Below are 26,742 nucleotides of genomic sequence, written 5' to 3' on the forward strand. Positions count from 1 at the left end.
TGGGGTACAGGAGGAGAGTGTAGAAGGCAGAGAGTCGGGGTACCTTTCATGAAAGATTTAGTCAGTTTTTGTTCCAGGAAAGGACCAACATCAACATGTTAGCAAACAAGGCAGGCAGTATCCATCTATCTAGGCTTTTTTTTTTTTTTCACTTCCTCCGGGCAGGACTCCTCCTAAAATGTAGATAAGGTGATACACAGAGTCCAAAACGCTGTTAGAAATTCACACAATCCTTTTTCAAGTGAGGAAACGAAGTTGGAAAAAAGGTGAAGCGACTTATCTCAGGTCACAACTCGCTCTCCAGATTCGCAGACTTCCAGTGGGTTCCTTGCAGCCCTAGAGAGATGAGATGCTAGCCTATCAGATCAGACAATCGCCCAACTCAGTAACCAACGTTAGTACTATTTCATATTGTCAAGCAATTCTTCATACTTAACATGCCATTTAAGCTCATTTCCTCTTCTCCCATCCTCTACGGAGATCCTGATGGTCATCAAAGAACATTCCGATACACTATTAGGAAGAGAAAGGGAGAAAGAAAGGAAGAAGGCTGTTTTTGAAAGCAGTCTTCTCGGTCTCCTGAAATCCAACGGAGGGCAGACTGTTCGCAGGATTCTGTGAGGCTGGGAAGGAACCCTTGCAGAGTACTTGTTTGCATCCATACCATTCACTTGCCCCTAAACGGATCAGGAATCCGGATGATTCTGAGATCTTCCTGGACTCGCAGTGGACTCTTGTGTCACTCAGGGTTAAGTGCCGTGTGGATGCCTGGCTCGGTGCTGGAGTTTTTGTTTTTTATTTTGCTTTTGGATAAAGCCGTTAACACTCCGTTTCCGCAAGGACTCGTATACAAAGCGACAGATGGGCAAATGGTTCCAAAGAACTCACAGCAGGTTTCGCTGTGAGTTTTAGGGGGTTGTTCAAGAGAGGCTGCAAAGTCAAAGCAAGGGACGTTGGGGGAGAACCTGGGAACAGAAGTTGCCTGTATGCAGCCACAGCGGAGGAACTAGCAAAGCCGAGTTAACATATTCCGCTGGCTGATTCTAGCTAATGCCTGGTAACCCAAATGTAGCAAGTTGGGTGTTAACAAGGGAGGGAGGGGAGAGTATGATCCGCAACCTTGGGTCTCTGGTTTGTGATACACTGGCTTCTCTAGAGTCTGCGTGGATGGCGGTAGGTAATGTACACCTGGAAATTTGTTCCAAGAGTGTTTTTCTGGCTTTTAATCACTCAAGCACCGCCCTCCTCATCTCGATCCCCAGGCCGCTTTGTTTTTAGAGCCCCCTCGGCGGGGTGGAAGCTTCAAGTCCGCGTCTTCCCGGAACATTCCATTCAGACCGCAGCTCCCCAAGACTAGTCGGAAAACAGACTAAACCGGGAGCCGAGCGCTGACCGTACGTAATAGGGACACCTCCCAATCCCAATCCGGTGCTGAAGGGGGTGTTGGGGGCCAGGAGGGGGGCTTGGGGAAGGAAGCAAAGTAGGGCCAATGAGAGAGAGAGAGTATTGAATTGGGAGGAAGGCTTTCAGTGAGAGGCGGAGGGAGGTGTTGAAGGGAGGGAGCCAGAGACTGTGCTTGGCGAGCAGGGGGTGGAGGAGGAGCAGCGGCAGCTGTAAGAGGCGGAGGAGGAGGAGGAGTTGTGTGCGCGCACCCTCCTCTCTCGTCTCCTTCCCCTCGCCGTCCGTCCGACAGCTGAGGAGAATCTAGAAGCTGAATGCATTCGCAGCACTGGCTCCCCCGACCCTAGTGAGAGCGAGGGAGCAATTGCAACTCTGAGAGGCGCGGAGGGGAACGGGGCTCTGTGCAGCGCTGCCTCTGGTCGGGTCCTGTCCCGCGGACCTCCTCCTCCCGCCGCAGGGTCTGGCGGGGAGGAGGAGTGGGTGTGCTTGGGGAACCAGGGCTGGAGCCCTAGTCGGAGCCGCAGAGGAGATGGGGAACCCGGGAGAGAGGCGGCGGGAGCAGCAGCAGCACCAGCAGCAGCAGCAGCCTTGTTTCGCTCCCGGGCTGTAGCAGGTATAGAAGGAGCGCGCCTGCAAACCTCTACTCTTCCGTTTGGGGAGCAAAGCATCATTTTTCGGGTGCGCATCTGTGCGATGGTGGTGGAGAAGATGGGGGGTGCGAAGAGGAAAAATTCCTTTTTATAATTTAGTAGAAGTGCCCATGGGGTTTCTAGGGGTGGGGAGCGCATCCCAGGGATCCATCCGGGGGTAGCCTTTCATGAAAGCGTCTTGCATTGTAGAAGGGGTGAATGGGGTTTGCAGAATGAAGAGGGATAAGTCCTTTTCGAGGCGAAAATGAGGAGATTACGCTGTTGATGGTGGAAAAGAACCCCGCGCCTGACCGTCCTGGGGAGCTGGGGAGCGAGGGCGCAACTGTGCCGGGGGACCAAGAGTTCAAATGCAAAGCTTGCTGCGAGTTGGTGTTGTGTCTGCCTGAGGGACGTCTGCACGCAGACCCCCTGCGGGCGGCAAGACAAGCGGCATTTGCAATCACTCCCCCCCCCCCTTCCCCCTTCTTCCCCGGTCTTTCACCGCGGAGTGGCTGCATCTTTGCCTTTCCTGGTGCTTTCTTGAAAATCTCCAGTAAAGGAGAAGCAGCAGTTTTAATTTTCCCTAAAGTTACTGAGAGAAAGGTGGTGCTTTTGTGGGTGACATCTACTAGGCAAATAGATTTGCCTTCACGCCAATCTCTTTGCTGTCTTAAAAAAATAAATGCCAGATTTCTTTTTACCTTTTCTTGTCGCTCGCGGGTTACCGGGTTAACTTACTGAAGGTTTGTTTCCTTTCAAAGACGTCTGTACTGGGCGATGGCACTTCTTATTTTATAGGGTTCCCAGCCCCCTCTGCTTCGCAGAGAGTAGGTGCCCCTTGAATACAAGAGTCTGAAGCTCCTATAGGCAGTGCGTACTTTCTTTCCCTCTCTGCTGTGTTCTCCTCACCCTTCCAGTGCCACGCCACTCCCTCTTGGCGCCTTTGATCTAGTTCACGTCTTAATTACATTTTAAAAGGTAGATAGGACCTTCGTCTAGGTCTCGGGAAATACTACCATTGTACATTCATTCATTTCCAAAATTCTTATCCATCCAACGAAAACCAGCCTCAATTTCTTGTGACTGTAATTGAGAGGCCACGGGGGTGCGGAATATTTGCTTTATACGTCTTTGGCTGAGGTTTGTCAACATTAACCTGTCTCTGTTAATATGTCCAAGATGACTACCCCAGATATGAATGAATATTCTGAAACCCCACTTGGCTAGTGAATACTTACAGGGAAATCGCATTTGGTGATTTTGTGAAGTTGTATTGTGGGCATTACCTTTTAATTTTGTGTTTGTTTTTGGTAGGGAAGGCTTTAAAAAAAATAGTAATTAATGTTGGTTTGCTTACAAAGTTTCACAACATTTGCCCGAATTTTGCCTCTTTGCTCTTTTGTTTGCAATTTTCATTTCTTAACATTAACACTAGATGGCTTTCTTATATCAGTCATTGGCCCAATGTGATTTCAGAGTTGTCTGTTACTGCTGCCTAGTGTTCATTTCCCAATTCTGATTTGTAGGGAAGGAATCAAGAGAAGACTGTTGCTTGATGTGACATATTTATGCTGTCTAGGCTCATATCTTTAGGAGGTCAAAGTGTGATCTTAGGCATCCCGATCATCCTTTAAAATGGTTCTTCAGAAGAAACTTGAGCACCATATTTAGTAAGATGTCTAATATAGTTTAGGATTTTTTTTGTGTGTGTGTTTCTATTTAGAGAGATTCTATTTGGGAAACAGTGGCAATAAATAATTTCTTTTTTTTTCTGGCAGAAGAAATCCATTTTAGTTGACTATGTGATGCAGTTATTGGAAAGGATTAGAAAGGTGGGCACTGTTGGGTAGCTTTGTTTGTTCCTGGGAAACTGCAGTCCTTGACTTTTCCATATAAATAACTTATACTGTTCCAGGAGAGTGCATGATCTGGAAAAGATTTGGGTATGATGCCTACTGGGGACAGAGGTATTTATTTTGCTTTTTTAGTCTCTCTCAATGATAGTTTGACTTGCTTCTAATTGACCCCCTTTTTTCGAGATATTCAATGAATTATAAATGGCCATTTAGGCAGAGATAGACTGTCTTGTCATTACTATTTTGAAATATGAGTTGCCTAAAGCAAAACCCCAGCTATTCTCCTGAATTTTCTTTAGCTTTGTGGTGCCCAGGAGGTATCTGGAGCAAGTACTGGAATGCAGAGCTGTAACATAAAGACATATTTATTTGTTAGAGTGAAGGCCAGATTCACAAATAGCTTTTTGCTTTTATCAGGGATCATGTGCATAGAGATGCTTTCAGTAAGTGAAACAAAACTGCGTAGCATCTGTGTGAAGTAAGGAGCAAAGCAGGCCTCAGTTCTGATCAGTACCCACATACTACCTATAGATGGAGTGAACTCAACTTGGATAAGAAATGAGCTCCAGCATTTAGTAAAGGTCATCGGCAGTTTAGAGGTGTCTTGGATGAGACTTAATAGGATTATAGACTTAGAGCTGAGAAGGCTATCTAGTCCAAGTTCCTCAGTTTTCAGATGGAGAAACTGAAGCCCAAGGAGATTAATTTGGCCAAGGTCATACAGGTAGAGGTAGGATTTGAACCCAGGTCTTGACCCCATAGGTAGTCCTCTGTCCACCATATAATGCTATTCCTAAAGGCCTTTCCATTAAGAGGAAAGACTATACATAGAATTGACACTTTCTAATTGTGGTGCTGCAGAAGACTAGAGACCCTTAGACAGCAAGGAGATCAAAATGAATAAATTAAGTCAATAATTTAATTAATTAAGTCAATACTTAAATTAATTCAGACTATTCTGAAGGTTAGATACTGAAGCTGAAGCTTAAATACTTTTGGCAACATAATGAGAAAACAATTCATTGGAAAAGACTATTGTTGGAAAAGATGGAAGGCAAAAGTAGAAGGGAGACAGGACAGAAGAGGATGAGACGGATAAATAGTGGCATGGAACCAAGGAACAAGAGCTAGGACAGACTTTGGGAAGTAATTGGGGCTAGAATGGCTAGGCATGCCATAGTCCAGGGGCTCACAAAGGCTAAGACTGAAAGAACCACAACATTAACATTATTTTTTTATGTATAAAATATATAATATAAATTTATATATATATATATATAACAACACTACATGTATAAAATGCATGTTATGTATATATATAACATGTTTTATGTTATATATAATATTGTAATATTATATATATATATACATATATAGTATATGTATACACACAGACACAGACCTACAATTATAGCCCTTCCACATTTGATACCAGTCCATATAAATGGAACTTTGCCCTAGAGGTTGGATAATTAAATTATAGTGGGTAGAACACCTTAAAGATTTAAGAGTCTGGAAGACCTGGATTCCAGTCCCACTTTAGTTACTTGCTGTCTGTGTGATGCTGGGACAATCACCTTACTTTTCAGTGCCTCAGGTTCCTCATCTAAAAAAGTGAATGAGTTGACTTGATGTCTAAGCTCTTTGCCAGCTTTCTAAAAGAATCTAATTTTCAACTTATAGTTTTGAGTTTACAGACTAAAATCAAGTGAATAGGCATTTTAAGTGTCTACTGAGTACTGAGAAAGGCAAAAGATAGTCCCAAGCTCCCAAGGAGCTTGCCATCTGATGGGAGGGATGTGAGTTCTAAATCACTGTGTATAAGCAAGCTATGTCCAGGTTAGTAGGAAATAATCAGCAGAGGGAAGGCACCAGAATTGGGAAAGGCTTCCTGAAGAAAAGATTTTATTTAGCCAGGGATAATCCAGATTATAGAGGCAACTCTATGGCACAATGGATAGAGTGCTGGACTTGGAATCAGAAAGACTTGTCTTCCTAAGCAGGGCAGCTAGGTGACTCAGTGCATGCTTAGACATGGGAGGTCTTGGGTTCAAATGTGGCTTCAGACACTTCCCAGTTGTGTGATCCTGGGCATGTCATTTAACCCCCATTGCCTAGCCCTTACCACTCTTCTGCTTTGGAACCAATACCCAGTTTTGATTCTCAGAGGGAAGGTTAAAAAAAATCCATTTGTCTTTTACAGCTTAGTTTTAGTTTTGAGGGAAGTGGTGTTAAGAGGAGGGAGCCAAGGACTTTTGAGATAGGTTTCCCATTGATGATATCACAGGCATGGGATCCTAGGTGCTGGCCTGGGAAATCTCTGCTGAACTGAGGTGGGAGGGGAGTATAAGTTCTAGACTATCAATGTCGAACCTTTTAGAGATGGAGTGCTGGGCCCTGCCACCTCCTCTCCTTACCCCAGACAGGGGAGGGAGGAAGTGCTCCCATTGGCTGCTGGGCAGAGGGCTAGGGATGGGGAAGGGAGGAATGTCCCCCTTTGCCTGGAGATGGGGAGGGGAGCAGCTCTACTCAGAATCCCTCTGGCTGTCTAATAAGGAACTGTGGTGGGTGACTGCAGGTGTGGCCACAGAGAGGGCTCTGTGTGCCCTTTTTGGTCCATGTGGCATAGGTTCACTATCACTGCTCTAGATGTTTCCAGGAAATGGCAGGTTACTTGGAACAAGAGCCATACTTGGTATCCAGAGCAAGGATAGTCTAACCTTGGTGGTGCAGCTCTCTTGGAACTTTCTAAGAAGCTAAATGGTCAATGGAAGCTGGTTGGGAGGGTTGCTTCTTATTGAATCAGAGTTTTGTCAACACCTGTCCCCCTTGAGCTCATCTCACCTGAGCCTCAGGGTAAGAGGAGTGAAGCCAGTGACTCACTTAGGAAATCTGCCTGTTCATGAAAGTGGAGGAAATTCGAGTGAGCCAGCTACTCTGCTAGGGGGACTGGCACTGTTTGGTAATCAAAACTGGTTTAAAGAGGGTTCTTTACTACATGTTTTTGGGAAAACATGTTGAGCAGAAGTATATACAAACTTCCTCATGATTCTTGAATGCCTGACATTGTGTTCCAGAAGATTACTTTCTTGATTGCTAAGAGTTGCTACAGGACTTTGGACTTGGATAGATTTTTTCTTTTTCTTTTTTGCCATTGACTATTTGTATTAGAAGAGAACTGAGAACACTATTGTGTTGTCTTCTAGTTCATTATTTGCAATCCACATAAAACTGAAGCACAGTACTCATGATTTTGTAACATAAAACTAGGAAAAATGGTCTAAATCCTTATGGGAGATAGCAGTATTCTTGCTTCTGTGGAAGAATAGGAAGATGATCACTGGTCTCTGGTGTAAATGTTAAACTACTTTGCAAATCTCAGAGTGCCATATACATGTTAGCTATGGTGATGAGGAAGAGGAGGAGAAAGAGAGCTGAGTTTTTTTCTAGTGCTCTTGGGCAAGTCATTGCCTCTCAGTACCTCAGCAGGATACATAGGCTCATAGGTCTAGAATGGAAAGAGACCATGGGAACCATCTGATTCAACCCCATAATTTTACAGAGGAGACCCAAAAAGATTGCTTTACTTCTCTACCCTCACAGATAGAATTTGAAACTAGATTCTGACTGTTTTTGCATCATATCATGGAGGGTTTAGCTACATTCCGCTTAAAGGTGTCTCTGCAAGCTCTCTTTAAATCTGTGAAATGCAGCAAAGAAAATGTATTAAAGTCACTGGGCGGGGGGACTAATTCCTAACCCCTAAATCATATTTCACATATAGTATCTTGTTTGATAGTCAAAAGATCACCTACTCATAAGAGGCAGCTAGGTGTGGTACCTAGCTAGATCACCCAATCTTGATTCAGGAAGATCTAAGTTCAAAGCTGGCCTTTGACACCAGCTGTGTGATTCTGGGCAAATCATCCAACTTCTGCCTGCCTCAGTTTCCTTCACTGCAAAATAGGGACAATAATACCATGTACTTCCCTAGATTGTTATACAGATAAAATGAGATACTTATGAAGTGTTTTGTATATCTTAAGCACTGTATAAATGCTAGTGAAAATATCCCACTTTTATAGATGAGGAAATTGAAGATCATAGAATTAAAATGATTTGCCCAGTGTTTCCCATATTCTGAGTGTCTGAGATGGGGATTTGAACACTGAACTTCCTGACTCTATTTAGCACTTGCTAAGCTAGGACTAGGCTATTAGATTTGGCTAATTAGGTTAACCTTATTCTTTCTTAGGGCAGCTAGTGGATAGGCTACAAGGTCTGGAATTAGATACTTATTAGCTCTGTGGGCCTGGGCAAGTCACTTAATTCTGTTGGCCTCAGTTTCCTCATCTGTAAAATGAGCTGGCAAAGGAAATGGCAAACCACTTCAGTATGTCTGCTAAGAAAATCTCAGATAGGGTTTTGAAGAGTTGAACATGACTGAAAACCATTCCACGACATCATGATTCCTTCTTACTTAACAGACTTCACTTTAGATTGATAATTTGCTTTAGTAACTTTTGAGAATAACAGCCATTTAATTTTTCCTCTTCCTCCATTTCTTACTCAGACATTGACGTTTTTGCTTAAAATAAAATTCAGCCAGTACCCCATTTTAAGGAGGGATAACAAGGTGATATAAACAAAATGCCAGAAGTTCAGAGAGGATTTCATTTGATCCCTTTCCTAACTTGATTTATAGACTTGTGATCACAAAAAAAGGCTAAAGTCTGAAGGAGCCAAATTTGACCCACTTCTGGAATTCCTCTGTGGTGGATCTACTGAATATGAGATTTCATATTAGGCTCAACTAAATCCCTAGATAAGTTGTTTCCATAGTCTGCCCTCCAAATGGAAGCTGAGTGGTGGAAGAGAAGACAGACTGAAGCTGTCAGTTGAATGTAGCTGAATATAGGCTTTGTTTAAATATTTATAGCATTTTAAAAATGGGAGTCCTGAAATTAATATGTACAATGCCAGGCAAGAATGTAATGCAGTATTGCTTAAACAGGCCTGTTCTTTTGCTTTGTATTATAAAGTTAAAATTGAGAAGAAAGACTCAAGGCTCACTTTTCTCTGACCCTACAAGGGCAGCTCCATACAAATTCTCTTCTCCTTAGTAACCATTTAATTGGTCTCCATGACTTGAGTCTTTCCCCAGCTCAGTCAACTCCAGTGATTTCCTATAGGGCACTGAGGATAAAAGATAAATTCCTTGATTAAATTTTAAGGCTCTTAACAACTTTGTCCCAAGATCTCTTTTCATCATCATTGGGCATTGCTTCCTCTCTGGTACCAAATTGATTTTCCCTTTTTAGGGTCCTGCATCTCCCATCTCTGTCCCTCATGGATTTGGGAATGGACACCCTCCTTACTATAGCTTTCTAGAAGAATGTGTAAGAGGCAGATCCCTACCATCTTCTAGATGTCTTCCCCCATCAGATTGTAAACTTCTTGAGGGCACAGGTTATTTTTTTACCTCTTTTTTTTGCATTTCCAGAACTTGGCACTGTGCCTGGAAACCAGAAGGCATTTAATCAATGCTGATTGATTGATTGATTCCCCCTATTATGACTAACCCTATTATGACTAGCATCAGCCCTCCTAAACTACCTTGTATTGATCCACATTTTTAGGTGTAACACCTGTGTGTGGCCCCAAAGAGAGTGACATCACTGAACTTTTCTCTCTATTCCCACTCCTTTTTGCCTCTAGAGATTAGCTCTACACCCTGTTAAATAATTATAAATTTTTTAATGCTAGGGACAATATGTTTCTTCCTCTGCTGCTTGAGGGAGTTTGTTAAATGAAAAATGAGAACTACTATCACTATTGCTCACAGCCCCCAGTTAGGAAAATCCCAACATCTAGCTAGAGGTGTGTTTCCCTGCCTTAATAAATATAAAATCTATTTTTATCTCTAGCTAACCCCTGGCTTCTGGTATGGAGACAAAATTCAGTTTACCAGAAATCTTGGGGTAAAACATTGATCAGAGTAAAAACAGTGGCTTAATTGGCACTAGAAGATGGAGAAAGAGAAGACTTCATTTATTTTTTTAGGAATGTCTCTCATTCCTTAAAGAGGAAGTATATAACCAGAGGCTTCAGTCCAAAGCTTTTACTCTGAAGTGTCTATTGTATCCTTTCTTGATTTCTTTTTTCTCTCCTACATGTCAGCTCTACTTTATAGTTTTTCTTTCTAGTTTTGCCCTGATTCTTTCTGACTCAACTCTTGAGGGCCCTACTCCTTTCTCTCTACAAATAGGAACTCAAATTCTCAACTACAGATAGAGTGTGATATAGTCTTTAAACCAATTGAAACAGATTTCCTCTCACACCTAATTAAAATATCTTTCATTTCTACAGGTTTAGGTCTTGTTACTACCTTGTTCTCACCTCTTGTTGATACAGGTATCAGAACTTGGCATCCTTGCAGATAATTTAAATGTACTGGGCCTGATTCAGTCCTTCCACATTCATTTGTATTTATTTTCTTTACATTTATTCTGCATAAATTTATATAGGGTTTGTAGTTTTAGCACAATTTTAAATTGTAATCGCTTAAGGCTTTGGGGACACACCATGTACTCATTTGTCTTCCTCATTAAAAGATAAACTTCTTCTAAGAAGGGATTGTTTCATTTCTGGTCTTTTTTGTCATCAATAGTTTAGGACAATATCTGGCAAATAATAGGTGTTTAAGAAATGCTTATTGTTTGACCCATATCATCCTTCATCTGAGGAACCAAATTTATTTTATTTTATTTTATTTTTATTTCTTTTGTTGTGTGGGAAAGTTTAATACTTTTAAAGTATTTTGAGGATCTATCATTAATACCCTGACAATGTAATTATATCATTAAAATTTAAAACTGTTTGAGGCAAAGAGCACACAGTTTATCTGAGCAAACATGACACAATACCTGTGACCAATTTCTTTCTTCCTGCTTTCCCTCCCACCTACCCCCATTAGTGCATGGATTTGCTTGTTTTGTAGCTGGGTGGCCAGTGGATAGAGTGTTAGGTCTGGAGTCAGAAGAATAACCTTTCTGAATTCAGATCTGGCCTCAGATATTTTCTAGCTTAGTGTGACTGGGTGAGTCAATGAACCCTGTTGGCCTCAGTTTCCTCATCTGTCAAATGAACTGGGAGAAGGAAATGGCAAACTACTGTAAAATCTCTGCCAAGAAAACCACAAATGGGGTCACAGAGAGTTGGACATAACTGAACAATAACCACATGTTTATTTCTGTGTGTTGTTGGATCTGACTACTTTGGAAGAATCAGGAGCAGTTTAAGATGAAGAATATTGAGAGGTAAAACTAGGTCCATTCTGTCTCTGCCTTTTAAAGGAATTGTTGGGTGAATCTTTTTTCCTTGCTTCTGTGGATTGATGGATCTGTAAAAAAGAAGGTAAATTTACTTGACCACATTGGACCCTGTAAAATTAAAATTTTAATACTGTTAAATTATTAAATTTAAATTAAATGATAAATCTAATTTTATCAAATTTAATTTTATTAAATTTAAATTAAATTATAAAATTTAATTTAAAATTTAAAAACACCACCAGGCTTGATGTTATTTAAGAAAGGCAGGGTTTTTTTTTAATATTCAAATTCTAATTGGTTAATGGAATCTATGAGTGAAACTTATTTTTGCTTCATTTTCAGAAAGAAAGGAAGTCCCCCTTGAATAAAATCTACTACTCCACTCTTCTCAGTGGGGAATGTATATTGGGGGATTGTAAGAGAAGGCAGCATTTGTATTTACTTTGTGTCTTAGAAAACAACACAAAGGTGAAAGCTGTAGATTTGTTAGCTGATATATTTAGTTGACTTGCTTTAGACCTGCTTCCTGGGGGTAAGGAACCAGCAAGCAGCTCTTGGTCTCATTCTCCCATCTTCCTTCCTTCTCCTCCCAAGTTTTCTTTTTATTTAGCAGGTGTTAGAAGACTATTCATTCCCTTATAGATTGGAGTTCTCTTCCTTTCCACCCCTCCTCGAATCAAAGCACCCCATAGCACGTTAATATAGTAATTGTGCTCTTACTAACAAATGAAATACTGCTAGAGTCTCAATTGAGATGAAATTGAGGGAATTTTTTTACAGCAAAGAGGAAGGACTCTATAAAAAGTATGTAGAAGAGTATCTTGATGGGGATGTTTTAAATAGTTAATTAAAGCAGATTAACTTTCTAGCATCTCTGTATTGACATAAGGCTGCCATCTCATTCGGGTCCTCTAAAAGCAAACATTTCACCTGCCTCTCCCCTCCCCCCTTTCTCTCCTCTGGCTTTGTTTCATTTTTTTCCCAGAATGGCTCAGGAATCAGCAGGTGTTTCAGAGCTGCCCCTCCTGGCCCTGAAATGCTTTGCCAGGTGCTTTAATTAGGGAGCACATCACACTTGGGGCTCTGACCCTGGTGAGCAGTCTAACTAATACATTCACCATTGGTCCTCCCTGGGGATAAAATGGGAGCTGGTGGCTATCTCGTTATAAATCCCACCACTATTGTTAGAAAAACCACTCCAGATGTGCAGATCGGTAATCTACTTGTGTATGAAATGCAACGGATATTTCTTGAGAAACTCGGCTGTTGGCTAGTGTGAACCTATACTGTATCCTTGTTCCTCATTATATTTTATTTTCCCCATTGACATTTTTTGATATGAATTAGACATCCATACCCCCTTTTTCTGTTTCTCACCATAGTTGGTGATTGGATATCAATCCTTAGTTATCTGAAAAGAGACTGGTTCTGTCTTCATTTAGAGTTTATAGATTTGTGATGAAAAGAGAGGGTTCTCCAAATGAGTCATTAACGGATCTTAAAATGAGGCTCCTGATAAAGAAATCTCCCAGCAAAAACCCAGTGTTGTATAATTGAGCAATATGATATGATATAATATTATACGATATAATGTGGTATGATATAATTATATGGTATATTGTGATATAATATGGTATGTTATGATATGATATTGCATGGTATAATATGATAGGATATAATATATGATATGGTATACTATACCATAATATATAGAACTATAAATCATAGTTAACATGGAAAGATGAGTCTTAGATACAAGTATGTGCTAGTATGTTACCAATGGTGATGAATAGTATAAAAGACATCCAGGATATGACTTGAAACTGAGGATATATGAGAAGTACAAGTGGGTATCCATCCTCCGTCCTGCCATGACTCTTTCCCAAGCCCCCAAATAGGAGAAGAACAAGAAGTGATGAACAGACATCTCACAGTAGGAACAGGTATGAAGAGGCTGTCATTTATATTAGTAGAAGGAACAGTCAACATGGATGAACTATGAACAGAAAGAATACGACCCCCAAACATCTGACCCCTGAACCCACTTATGGGACCTTCTGCAAGTCACTTGGGCCACAGCTGACTCATATTTGAATTAAGGAGGTTGGACTAGGTGATTTCTCAATAAATTTTCTAGCTCTCTAGTTAGGATTCTATGATGTTAGAATCCTAAATCTCAAGTAGGTTGAAGGGGAGGAGAACCAAAGCCTAGAATCTGGGCTTTAATGTGTTTTGAATTGTAAATAGAGGCTTAAAAATACATTCCTTGAGGGGGCAGCAAGGTGGATTGAAAGCCAGGAGATCTTGGGTTCAACTATACCTTAGATACTTCCTAGCTGTGTGATCTTGGGAAGTCACTTAAATCCTCATCCTCTAGCCCGTCTGTCTTAGAATGAATACTCCCTATTGATTCTGGATAAGGATTTCAAAAAATAAAATTCCTTGATCCCTGTTCACTGGGTCATTCTCCAGATCACTGAAGTTAAAGAGAGGATGGGGGTGCTGATTTCCATCCTTGGAACTTCTCCTGCCCACTCCCCCAGCACAGACACTCTTGAATCATGAGCACTTTGGATTTTACCTCAGATAGACCAAAATCTCTTCCAAAGAAAAATGCCTAAAGCAGGCCCTGGAAGGAGAAGGGAGCCTGTTGGACTAGCTTGTGGTAGAGCAGACCTTCATGAGAAGACACTTCTAAGAATCAGAGCCTTGGACTTGAAAGCAGGAGAAATTCTCACCTAGAGAGCACTTTAGGAACTGGAGGCTGTGGCTCACCAGGGTCGGTGGTAGGTGAAACTCTGCCCTGGCTCAGTGGGGTGGTTTTGGACCCTGTCTCAGCTTGGGCCAGTGCTTGGCTTTGGCATCCTTGAGAGTAATCTAGGCAGCAATGGAGAACTGCCAGGTTTTTTTTTTTTTATGTCTTGACCTTGGGGTATAAATAAAAATACTAGTAAAGTAACTACATCTGAGGTGTTTTTTTTTTTTCTCCAGAACCCGTGAACAGTTAAATTCTATGTAAGATTAAAAACAAAACCAAATCCAACCTACCCTTTGGGAAAAATAAAACAACAAACCCCACAATAAAAAGTGGATAATATTTTGGCAGAATATATCAATCACTTTTTAAATGAAGATTATTTTAAAAAGGGTATTGAATTGTATCTCACTTTGTGTATTGGAGGTGGCCTAACATTTGATTTATAAATATAACATTAATTTGTAAAAATATATGGGGCAAGTCATGATAGAGTAATATCACTGACTGTTTCTCTTTTGTATTTGTATACTACTAGCATGGTGCTAGGCACATAGCAGGTATTTAATGAATACTACTACTGAAATAATAAAATAGCCAGCATGCATATTATCCTTTAAACTTCACAAACACTTTATAAATATCCCTTTTCCCCCTTATAACAACCTTAGGAGGTAGGTGTTATTAATTATTATTCTCATTTTATAGTCAAGATAACTGAGGCAGAAAGAAGTTAAAAGTGACTTGCCTTAGGTCACATCTAGGAAACATCATTTTTAAAAATTATTTTTTAATTTAAAATTTTTTCAATGGTCACATGATTTTTGTTGTCTTCCTGCCCTCTTCCTTCCCCCCTCCCGAAGTTGACAATCAATTGGGAAATGTCTTGAGTCTGGATTTGAACTCAGATCTAATGCTAACTTTAAGGATTTGAGATTGTTCCTTCTACATTTATGTTTAAATTCTCTATTTAAATTTATTTTAATTTTTACTAAATTTTAAGTTAAATTTTATATTCTATGTTTAAATTTAAATAGTAAGTCATGGTTTTTATATGTGTGTGTGTTTGTATATTGTATATATGTTTATTTGTTTTTATAAAGGATAATTTTAGAGATGTCTTCTAGAATTTGGTAGGGAGAAGAGATGGTAATAGATGGCTTTGCCCATTAGTAGTAATGATGATATTACAGGAAGTATCTTCCTGGCGTATGTTCCAAAAGTTTGCTATAAGGTAGCTCTTTGAACATAGAGATAATGCCATCTGGTGTGGCTAGGGATACAGATGCACTTCTGTCACCTAAACTCAATGAAGCAGAAAAAAAAAACTTTCTTTGCAATGAACTCAGGGAAAGAAAATAGTACGGCTAACAGCCAAGTGAGGGACTGGAACCTGTTATTGATTTCATTAATACAGGAAACTCCTACTTGAAGGATTCTCCTGCCAGGGCTGGCTGGTACCTTATCTGCAACTTCTAGTTATAGAGTGTGCCCTAGGGCTCTGGAAAGTCAAGCAAATTGCTCAGGTTCATAGAGCCTGCCTGTATCAGAGGTAGAACTTAAATATGGGTTTTGGCTTTCAAATCCCTTCTCTCTATCTCCTGTTCCTTGCTGCCTCTCAACCATTGTGGTACCACTAATTACTGGAGTACTAATACAGTTTAATGATTTGTTTACATTCTGGTTTTTTTTTTTTGAGGAAAATCAGGTTATTTAGGTGTTCACTGGAAGGGGGAGTGGGCATCATTTTCAAGGTCAAAGTTGATGGAGCTTATTGTTCACTTTCCCTTAAAAGTTTACAACTTTCCTCTACCAGGAGGACTATATTGTTTGTATTTTTTAGCCTCTGTCTGGGATTATAAGAAATTTGATCTATAAATAGAATGAAGAGAGCTTTCCCTGATATAATTAATTATAAAGAAAAGGAAAAAACATATGGAATCATGAAATATAAACTTTTGTTATCCAAAGATAGCCTTTTGAGTTTTAATTTCCTTAAAGTGACTTCTTTAAGACCTGGCCAGTATGTGGCAAAATCAATTTGAACCCAGTTAGTTCTTCTATCCTCCAATGTAATTCAAGCATTTATTAAGAGCTAAATCTGGGGATGAAGAGCCAGGACTAGAGTTTGAGCCAAGTCCTTGCTTGGTTCAAATCTGGCCTCAAATACTTACTAGCTTTGTGACCCTGAGCAAGTCCCTTAACTCCTATTGCCTAGCTCTTACCATATACATTATTCATTCTAAAATGGAAGTTAAGGGTTTTTTTTTTAAAGGGACCTAATCTGTGCCAGGCACTGTGCTAAGCTCTGGGGATACAATTTTCGTTGGGCATCCTGCCCTGTGGTTTGGAGGGAATAGCCTCATGAGTAGTGATTGATGGATCCAGAGAGCGAGGAAGGAGGATGGATCCTTCTTTATCCTGGGCACTCCATCAGAGCACTGAGCTGTGATGGTCCTGGATGTTTGTGTTGTATCTAGGTCTCCCCCAACCTCCACAGCCCCCACAGTCCCATGGGTCATTGATCCTGGGGCTGTTTGCTGTGTTGGGCTCCAGCTTAAGGGGAGGATGGAAGGAGGAATTTTAACCTCCCAGACAGTCCTCGATGACTGATTCAACCATCGGGCTGCATAGCTGAGTAAGTACTGTGAGATTCTTCCCACTCCCTTAATGTGTGTTTGACAGAGTTCCAGACATACCAGTGCTCTTTCCACTCTACCTCATTAGAGAATGTTTGTACGCCTGTTTGAGACTGAGGGAGTGCATGTAAATTCAAGTATGGGGGAGAATTAACTTATCTGTGAACCAAGACTGAGCTCAGGGGAGAGCCTCTATGAAGGGGAAGAAAGGAAGTGGTAGGAAGACACACAGAGAACTTCCCTATCTAGCACCCTGAGCCAGGAGATCATTGTTGGCCAGGAAGAGCAGGAGACACTTAGGACTTTTTGGTTGTTTTGGTTGGTCCTGAGTAGGAAATGGCAGATGAGAAGTTTGAGATAATGTGGTCTCATTTTAGAGATGTAGAAGCTAAAACCGAGAGGTTCAGAGGGTGCTCTTCATCGATACATGCATATACACAGACATACTTATACATATGTATGGTCTGTGGGATATTAGCAAGAGGATGGTGGCAACCGATGTAGCATGATGTATTTATCTTTATATGGCATCATTTTAAAATGCCTTTACATCCTGATGAAAATCTTTTCATGGTTTCCTTAAAAAGCCCTGTGAGGCAAGCAAGACTTATATTATCCATATTTGAAAAAATTAGAAAACTGAGACACAAGGAAGTTGTGGCTTGCTTAGGATCAAGAGAACCAGGATGTAAGGTTAGTTTTGCCAGTGACTCCCACACGAGTGCCTTTTCTTATAGCCTATGTTTGTTTGCATCTGTATTACAGACAGACTCCAGTACTGAGTTCCCTAGTTAGTTGCTGAATGAGATGTTGTCAATGTTATTTCTAGATCCCTAGACCATTACCATAATCTAAACTTTTCTGACGTCTATTTATGAAACAATAATATATGTGTAACTTTTATTTATCTATATAGTACATACATTTAGCCTGCCTTCCTCCCTCCCACCCACCCTTCGTTCTCTTCCTCCCACCCTTCCACCCTCCCTTTCTCCCTTCCTCCCTCCCTCCCTCCCTCCTTCCTTCCTTCCTTCCTTCCTTCCTTCTTGCTTTCTTCCTTCTTGCTTTCTTCCTTCCTTCCTCTTTCTTTCTTTCTCTCTCTCTTTCTCTTTCTCTCTCTCTTTCTCTTTCTCTCTCTCTTTCTCTCTCTCTCTTTCTCTTTCTTTCTCTCTCTTTCTTTCTTCCTCTCTCTCTTTCTCTCTTCCTCTCTTTTCTCTCCTTTCTCTTTCTTTTACTTTATTTCTCTCTCTGTCTGCTTGCTTGCTTGCTTCCTTCCTTCCTTCCTTCCTTCCCTCCTTCCTTCCCCCCCTCTCTGATTACCTCTGTTGCCCAGGGTATCACCATATGGGGTCATCAGTCTACAGGAGGAGGACACCTGCTTAGACTTTGGTACTATTATACTGAGATTTCTGAGCTCAAGTGATATACCAGTCTTAGTTTCCTCAGTAGCTGAGATTGCAGGCAGGGATAAGGTAGCAAATGTTTATTAGCCTTCATCTGGGGATGGAGGGAAGGAGGGGGGGGAGATGTACACCTAACAAACTTTTAAGTTTAATATGCATCAGCATTTTCTCCATCTTTTTCTTAAGTCTAGATAATCAACAAAACAAAAAATCAAACCCTGGTTTTGTAGTGTTTGCTAATTTCTGAGGTGTGAATATTCTCATTGAAAATTTAACAATGGCTCTGAAGAGTCAAGCTGACCCCAACACACATAGCATGAGCTCCTACCAGGTGAACATAGACTTCTGGAAGGTTTTACCATATCATAGGATTGTAGAACTTGCTAAGTATTTGACATTTTGTAATTTGTGATGAGTTAGTAGATTTGATGATTCAATCAGTTTATATACTTGGATAACTGAAAATACATTCTTATCCAGTACTTGAACAGAGACCATTTTTTAAGCTTTTGAGATGCTGCCAAGAATAAAAACTGTAAGAGGAAAACAATTTTTGTTTTGCACTTTATACTTTGTTCTATTTGCATAATCTTTGTTTAAGTGAGGTGGATGTGAATCCCTAAATAAATTCCAGGCATTTAAATATTTAAAATAATTCATTCGCAGTACTTTACTCACCAAAAGAATAAGTGCTTACAACAAAGAAAATAACACCCTTCCAGACATAGCCCTGTATAGACTTTATTCACCTTGTCATTGAATTATAAAACATTAATAGTGAATCTAGAATTTGAACATTCATTGAACTGCTTATCTGGCTCATTTCCAAAATATTGTTTCAATGCTAGAGAAAGCAGGATGATTTGTTTGAAACTGGCACTTGGCCAATCAAAAAGAACACTGACGTAATCACTGAAACTTCTTTGGTCTCACTCCTAATTTTAGTACAATGAAATCTGGGTGATCCATGCCTGCTGTTTCTATGTATCTACTTATGTGAAACTTTCTAAAAACACCATCTTAGTTTAGTAGGATAATTCTTGGTGTTTCTTTCCCTGCTGCAGAGAAAGAATATGGTTGGCACAGTGTACCCTATGAAGTTGGGAGGTAAAAAGACAGGACCCCAAGTGGCAGTCAAGATGAAGAACTCACAGCTTTGCAGACTGTAGGCACTCACTTTTTTTTTACTAAGTGAATAAAATATAGCCTATGAGACTTGGGGGAGGTTATAGAGACATCTAAGGCATAATTCCGGTTCTTCATGAAGAATCTTTGTAGACGATTTCCATGTTCTCGTCCCAGCTATTTTTAGTTAAAGATGTCATCTCCCCCATTCCTTGCCTTTCCTTCATCCTTTCCTTCACAGACATGATAGAAAAGGTATATGGCTGCTCTACCATATTGGAGTCCCAAAATAAAGTCCTTCTTCCCAGATGAAAAACCCTCACACATTTCTTTTTGCCATGTTGTGCTAAGGCCTTTCAGCTCCTACCATTTGCCTTACTGCTATGTCCTTCTGACTCCTAGATGACTAACCTTTGATCTGCTGCACTACCTTGCACTCTTCCCCAACATGAACTCAGGATTTCTGGGCCTTTCTATCCACTTTCTTATTATAGGCATCATTGTCCCTATTTATAGAATGGAAGTTTTTTCTTTTGTCTTGAATTGAAAAATTTTATTTAATTAATTAATTTAGAATAGAGAATGGAAGTTTCTTGAGAGAAGGGATTGCTGTGATTTTTTTCTATTTTAGACAGTCAGTGAACTTTTATGAATAATGATATTTTACTCTATTTTTCAAGAATCTTCTATATATCTGTGCTGAACCTTGTGGATATAAATATTTAAAAAAAAGATAGTTCTTGCCCTCAAGAGCTTACAGTCTTATTGTGAAAGACAATAAATAAAAAGAAAACTGAAGAAGAGTTAGAATAGCAATCTTCTGATTCTGTCCTTCTACTGGTTAATCACACAAGGAGGTATTTCCAACAGACCAAGACCATCTGGAAGGAAGATTCTCATTTTCTTCTGCCTTTTATCTTAACATATGGATGCCTTTCCTCATTCCTTTTGGTCTTGAAGTGTTAGTCTTTTGTCGCCCTGCTTTTCACTCCCACTCCAGTGCCCTCATTCTTATTCCTTATTGACTCTTGAAAAGAATATGATTCTACACATAGTCCTAATTTTATGACATAGGATCAGAAGTCCAGCATCAGGAAGAACCTGAGAGGTCTAGACCACTTCCTGCAACTTACAAGTGAGGAAGCTGAGGGCTAAGTGATTTGTGTGCAGTTTTCCTGGTTGAGACAGTAGAGTTAAGAGTAGAACTTGGGTCATTGAACATAAGATTCAAAACTCATTGCCTTTTTCCCTGTCCAAGCTTAATTCTGTGTTATGTGATCTCTGGGGAATGGGGTGGGTTATGGACCGTGATTGCTAAACCCATTTCTATTTTCTCAGCACTCAATTTTTCCTTAATGTCATAAAAATGGCTTTTTTTGTATCCACCGATAAGTATATTCTCAGTCATTGCTTGGTGATTATATAGAAGTTGCTAGTTTTATTTCAGTTTTGTTGTTGAAATTGAAGTTGTCAGTGATGGAGCCCAAAGAAACACTATCATCTCCCATATTTCACCATAAGTTAGGTAAGCTGGTAGATTTGTATTCCAAACTGTCTACCCCCTTCAAGTTAAAAAAAAAAAAAGGAAAATCCAAAGTTACAGAACAAACTGGAGGCAATTGTTTACTTTATAATCGATTCTTATGATTCTCCCATGGTGTTATTTTCAAACAGCAGATTTCCTTAATGCATTTATATTTTAGAAAAACTTAGATTTATTAGTTGCAGAAAGCAAATCACACACATAGGCCACATTCTCTGCTTTCTTTGATGTTTACCAGAAGCTACTGATACAGAGTCTTCTTCAATTGGTTTTGCCTCTGTGCTTCTCTAGATGATTTCTGATTTAACAAAGCAGCCTCAAGGAGAATTGATTGACACCATCTTCTAAGCAGTGATTAAGTTGTCTCTTTTGCAAGGTATATAGTAAAACTGATTTTTCCCTGTATCTACTGTCATTTGCAAAGGATTCTATGTCATAAACCTACCCAGATGAAGTTAATTCTCCATGACAGGAGGGAAGAGTGAAAGATATGATCACTCAAAAAAAATCTAATAACTTTCATAGATGAAATACTTCCAAATGGAAGAGAATATTTACATAGGATAGGAAATATGCCTGGTAATCCAATATTATTATTTCTATAATAAGTGGACAGACTTTGGTGTGAAAAGACTGAATTATATTGAGTTGTTTGTTCAAAGGAAATGTGTTAAGGTACATATTTGAGATTCCAGGAAATATGTTAAGGCACACAGTTGAATTTCAAGGTCCTACATATATTTTGGTTATATGGCTTTTCCATATGCTTATAATAAGCTGGCCCTGTTTGATTTCATTATAAAACTAATTACTTCAGGATTATCTGAAATAATAGTCGCTTTAAGAATATGAGACAGTAACAGGAGCCAAACATGGTTGTGTCCTCCTTATGCTGCCCAGTAGCCCTGCCACTGGGGCTGGTGAATTTGGTGATTGAGTCGGATCTGTGGCATTGAAGGATCCCCTCACTTGGGATTGGAACATGGGAGGGAGAGCGGGTAATAAAGGCCAAGCACAGGTCTCAGCCAGGAATTCAGGATACTAAGCCAGTATCAGGAACCAGACCAAAAAATCAATAATATTAATAGCTGTATTGTTGTTCAGTCATGTCCAACTTTTTCCGACTCTGTGGACCATAGAATGCCTTCTTTCCTCCACTATTTCTTTATGTGTATGTGTACAAATATATGTTTATATAAAAATATTATATTATATGATAATATATTATTATGTTATATAAAGCATATGTTGTTATATAATTATATGCTTTATATATTATAGAATTTTAATTATTTTATATTTATATTATAGAAAATACAAATATTGTTAGTATAAGCATATAATAAATGATATAGTAAATATAATATATTTAAATAATTAAATAGAATAATTTAAACAAAATATAATAAATATAAATATATCAATATTTATATAAATATATCAATATTTAAATATATATGTATAATTTAAAATATACATGTCTATCCAAGTTCATGTTCATTATTTCCATAAATTATCTGTCCATCTCTTCCGCCTCTATCCCTTTTCTTTCATTCTTTGTTCAGATCAGGGTCTTCTCCAAAATAATAGTAGCTTTTATATAATAGCTAAAATTTAAATGGTGCTTACTATGTGCTAGGCACTGTACTAAGCATACAGTTATTATCTCATTTGATGCTCCCAGCAACCCAGGGAGTCAAGTGCTATTCTTATCCTCATTTTAGAGGAAATTGAAGCAGATAGAAGTTAAGTGACTCAGACACAATTAATGACTAAGACTAAATTTGAACTTGGGTCTTCCTGAATCCAGAACAGCCCTCTTATCTGCGGGGCCACAAAGCTCTCCAAGAGTGGGAAGGAACCACATGCAGGAGGAAGTTGTCAGACTCAGATTAAAGCCATAAAATCACAAGGTGGTGGAAGGTATCTGAGTGATTTAGGGAGAGGCAAGAATCCTATTTTAATATTCAAAGTTTTGATGCTGGACAATTCACAAGAGGTTAAAACAGATGAAAAGAGCAGGTTAGATTTCTGCTTTAGCAATAAGTTAACCTCCCATCCCTTGACTGGTGGAAGAGTCCCTTGTTCTGCTGCTGTTTTTGTTGATTTTCATAGAATCCATAGGGTGAGAGAATTTGCTGGACTATATACCTAGTACCTGTGACAAAATTTGGATTGGTGAATTAATAAAAAAACAAATTCTCTCCATTCCCCCTCCCCCATAGTTTTCAGTGTTAAACTATGGTATTAAGAAAGGGAAAGGTCACCACAGGGTTCAGGTGGCCTTGGAAACCTGTATTTGATCCTAGGATCACAGAATTAAAAATGGAACCTTCTTATATACCAGGTAAACTTGTCTTGGACCTTGTGATGGATTCCAAGCAACATTTGATTGTATCTCATTATGTGGAGACAGCTGGCTCTGGAAATTGGGGACATGGATTCAAATGCATCCTTCCAGAGTGGCTTTAGCCATTTCACTTAACCATTGTGATTCCATCTCTAAAATGAGGGGATAGATCTAGGCTTCTCAGGCCTCATCAGCTCTAAGTCAGTGATCCAATTTCAGGTTACTTTCAAGAGTACAAACCCTTGAAGCTTCCCTTCCATCATTTACAATTCTCTCCCTTGCATTTTCCACAGATTTTGCTTATGTATCCTGCCCCTTCATTTCCCCTCCTATTTTTTGTCTAGTGAAAACAAGAGTCTCAGCCAACACATTTTGCTAATATTCCTTGGTTTGATTGTTAGTTGTCTTTAATTGTTTTTTTGGCATTCATTTGTAGCCCTGGATTTGGTGATTGCTTTAAAAAAATTCCCATTTATAAGACTTGAAATAGTGATGATTTTATAATATCTTTTAAAATATTTATAATATTTCATACATATATTATATAATATGATAGAAATATATAATAAAGATATTTATAATATCTTTAAAATATTATAAAATAATCACTATTTCAAATCTATCTTTAAAAAGATTTATATTACATATTATATGACAATATAATAAATATAAAGATATAAAGACATTTATATCTTTGAAAATATTATAAAATAATCACTATTTCAAATCTATCTTTTAAAAATAGTATAAAATCATCACTATTTCAAGTCTATCTTTAAAAAGGCTTATATATTATATGACATAATATAATAAATATAATATAAAGATATAATGACATTTATATCTTTGAAAATATTATAAAATAACCACTATTTCAAATCTATCTTTTAAAAATAGTATAAAATCATCACTATTTCAAGTCTTATAAATGGAAATTTTTTAAAGCAATCACCAAATCCAGAGCTACAAATTAATGCCAAAAAAAACCCAATTAAAGATAGTGTTATGCATGCCTTTTGCTTTCCCATTAGTCATTTTCTCGCCATTCCTCTCCTTTATCTCCCACCCCCTCAACTCCCATTGAACCCTCCATTCTAACAAAGAAAAAACTGTTAAATAAAACCCATGGAGAGAGAGACTCCATCAGGCTGTGGATGTAACTTTCCACACATGTACCCCCTCCTTTCCTCTTCCAAAAGGAGGAAGATCCTTAGATGGTATATTCTTCAGGACCAAAACTGTTCATTTGTTATTCACAGCTGGGCTTCCTTTTAGTATTCTTTTCTTTTCTTTTTCTGTCTGGTTCGGCTTATTTCACTCTGCACCAGTTCACATAATTGATTTCTCTGCATTCCTCACTCATTTCTTATTATTCCATCACAATCATAAACTGTATTTTGTTTATCCATCACTCAGAAAAAAAACTCACATTGTTTTTGGTACCCTAAAAAAAGACTGTTGGGAATATTTGGCCTCACACTGGGCCTTCCTCTCATCACCTTCCTTGCATTTTGGGAAGCCCTCAGTCATGGCGATCTCTGACTTTTCTCTTAACTCCAAAGTTTTTTTTTTTTTTTGTTATTGTTTTTTTCAGAAAGGGTGGTTCCAGCAGCAGGGTCTGTCTGCCTGTGCCTGCTTTTCCATAGCTTCTCCAGCACTGACTTTTCATGAAGTGATTTCCATGCGTTTAAAAGTGGGATAATAAATGAAAATGGAGCAATTGTGCCAGATTACCGTTTCCTCATTCTGACATGCATCGGATGGGGATGTGGAAAAAAGAGAGGGATTGGTGAAGTTTTTAAAATAATGGGAAAATGCAGACAAGTTTCTCAGCCTTGAAAGAAAGGCTAGCGAAGGCTTGGATTAGAGCCTGTTGTAAAAGAACTGGCATGCTGCTTAAAATTCAGACTCATAATAGAAAGCTTAAGAGACAGAGGATGAATAGCAATAATAGTAATCATTTAGTCAAGGGCAAAAGGGTTTCTTGGGAGCCATTGCAGTATAGCGGAGGCCTGTAGACTATTCACAAAAAAATAATCTTATTGGAGTCCACTGGCCAGCTCCCAGGGCTGGGAGGAACTGTGCCGAGGTCATCGGGGGTGATTCCTAATGAAGCACTTGTTGTCTGTGATTTGTCTATATCTTTTAATGAGCTAACATTACACTGCTTTCGAGCTCAGGGATTTCAAGCAGATTGTTTGATAATACCTTGAAAAAATCTTCTCTGGATAGAAGAAAATGAAACAGCTGTTAGTTAAAAATGTTTGAAGAGATGAGTCTTGTTCCCTCCATCAGAATTTAGTTTAAATGGTGGCCTGCTGCTTCCTGTTCCTTTGGTGCAAGCTTATTTTACACAGTTAATGTGTGTATTGTTTTATATTTTTTATAGTGCTCATTCATTGTGTCTCAGATTTTTAGGGATGAAGTTAGGGTCTTGTGGCATATTTGGAAATTATTTGCATTGTCCCAAGTTCATGATTCCCAGATTAATGGCCTTTCAATAGCCAACTTGGTTGGAGTCCATGCTAGGGTCTCCACTGTCTTCCATACATCTTTCTGAGATCCTCCTAGAATCAAATGTGAGGGGGACTCTTAGAGGCTATGGAATCCAATCCTCTCATTTTACAGATGTGGAAACTGAGACGTAGAGAAGTTATAACCTAGCTAGTAAGTTTCTGGAGGTGAAATTTGAAATGAGGCCCTTTGATTTGGGACTCCAGGGCTCCTTTTTCCATCATACCATGACTAATAACTTATGTGAACTGTTTATTACTCTTTTTATTTATTATCATATTTACATTTTAAATTATGTATTTATTAATATATTTAAAATAAATTTACTCTTGATTACAGACTGCCTTTAGGAGGCAGCAAGATGGGCCTGCAATCAGGAAGACCTGAGTTCAACTGTGGTTAGCTATGTCACCCTGGTAAATCATTTAACTTCCATTTGTCTTCATTCCCTGGAGAAGGGAATGGCAAACCTCTTCAGTATCTTTGCCAAAAAACTCAATAAACGGTATGATCCATGGGACCAGGAAGAATTGGAAATGACTGAACAACAACATAAGCTGCCTTGGGACATATGGATGGTGCTAGTTTGTACCAATAAAGTAATACTGTAACTATAATTATATTAGTTATTAAGTTATATAGTCATATATTAGTTATTATATAAGTAATATAACTATGGTTTAAAGTAATAAATAACTTTACATTTTTTGAAGAAGTGATTCCTGTATTTTCAAGTTTTTTAGGGTAGAAGTTTTGTGAAAGGGTCATCTCATTTTCCCTTCCTTCTGTCCAGTTCTATCACTTCTGATCAGCAAGATTATGTTTTTTATAGTATGTGTGATGCCACATTTATAATATTTCGTAGTCTTGGTGGTTCTATTCTCCAAAGCTTTAAAAAATCATTTATTTAAAAATGAAAAAAAGTATTTAAGGTTGTGCTTCTGTGCTGAACCAGAAAAAAATAAATCAGAGAGACTAAATGATGAGAAATTGCAGTTAAAAATAGTTAGAAATTGCGTAGAATTGCATATAATGCACTAATTGCACTATCCAAAACATGGGGCACATGCATATTGGTATTGCTTCCTAGAATCTTCTAGTAAATGGCAATAGTTAAGAAGTGGGATTTTCTTAGATCTTGACCAATGACACATGTAAAACCTAGTGGAATTGTGCGTTGGCTATGGGAAGGG

General features: G+C 38.9%; 1 protein-coding gene across 10 annotated transcripts in view; it reads left to right on the forward strand.

Annotated features, from left to right (window-relative positions):
* The first annotated feature begins 1,533 nt into the window (after nt 1-1,533).
* The window catches only part of SIPA1L2 (signal induced proliferation associated 1 like 2), a 274,744-nt gene continuing 249,535 nt past the window's right edge, over nt 1,534-26,742 (forward strand). For 3 of the 10 annotated variants that reach the window (XM_007481608.3, XM_007481611.3, XM_007481612.3), the window contains exon 1: nt 1,534-2,079. The gene's annotated coding sequence lies outside the window, so the exon portion shown is untranslated. The remainder of the gene's footprint in view (nt 2,080-26,742) is intronic. The other 7 variants (XM_056816127.1, XM_007481609.3, XM_056816132.1 and 4 more) reach the window with 3 other exon arrangements.

Source organism: Monodelphis domestica, chromosome 2, assembly GCF_027887165.1.
Source record: "Monodelphis domestica isolate mMonDom1 chromosome 2, mMonDom1.pri, whole genome shotgun sequence".
NCBI classification, from domain to species: domain Eukaryota; kingdom Metazoa; phylum Chordata; class Mammalia; order Didelphimorphia; family Didelphidae; genus Monodelphis; species Monodelphis domestica.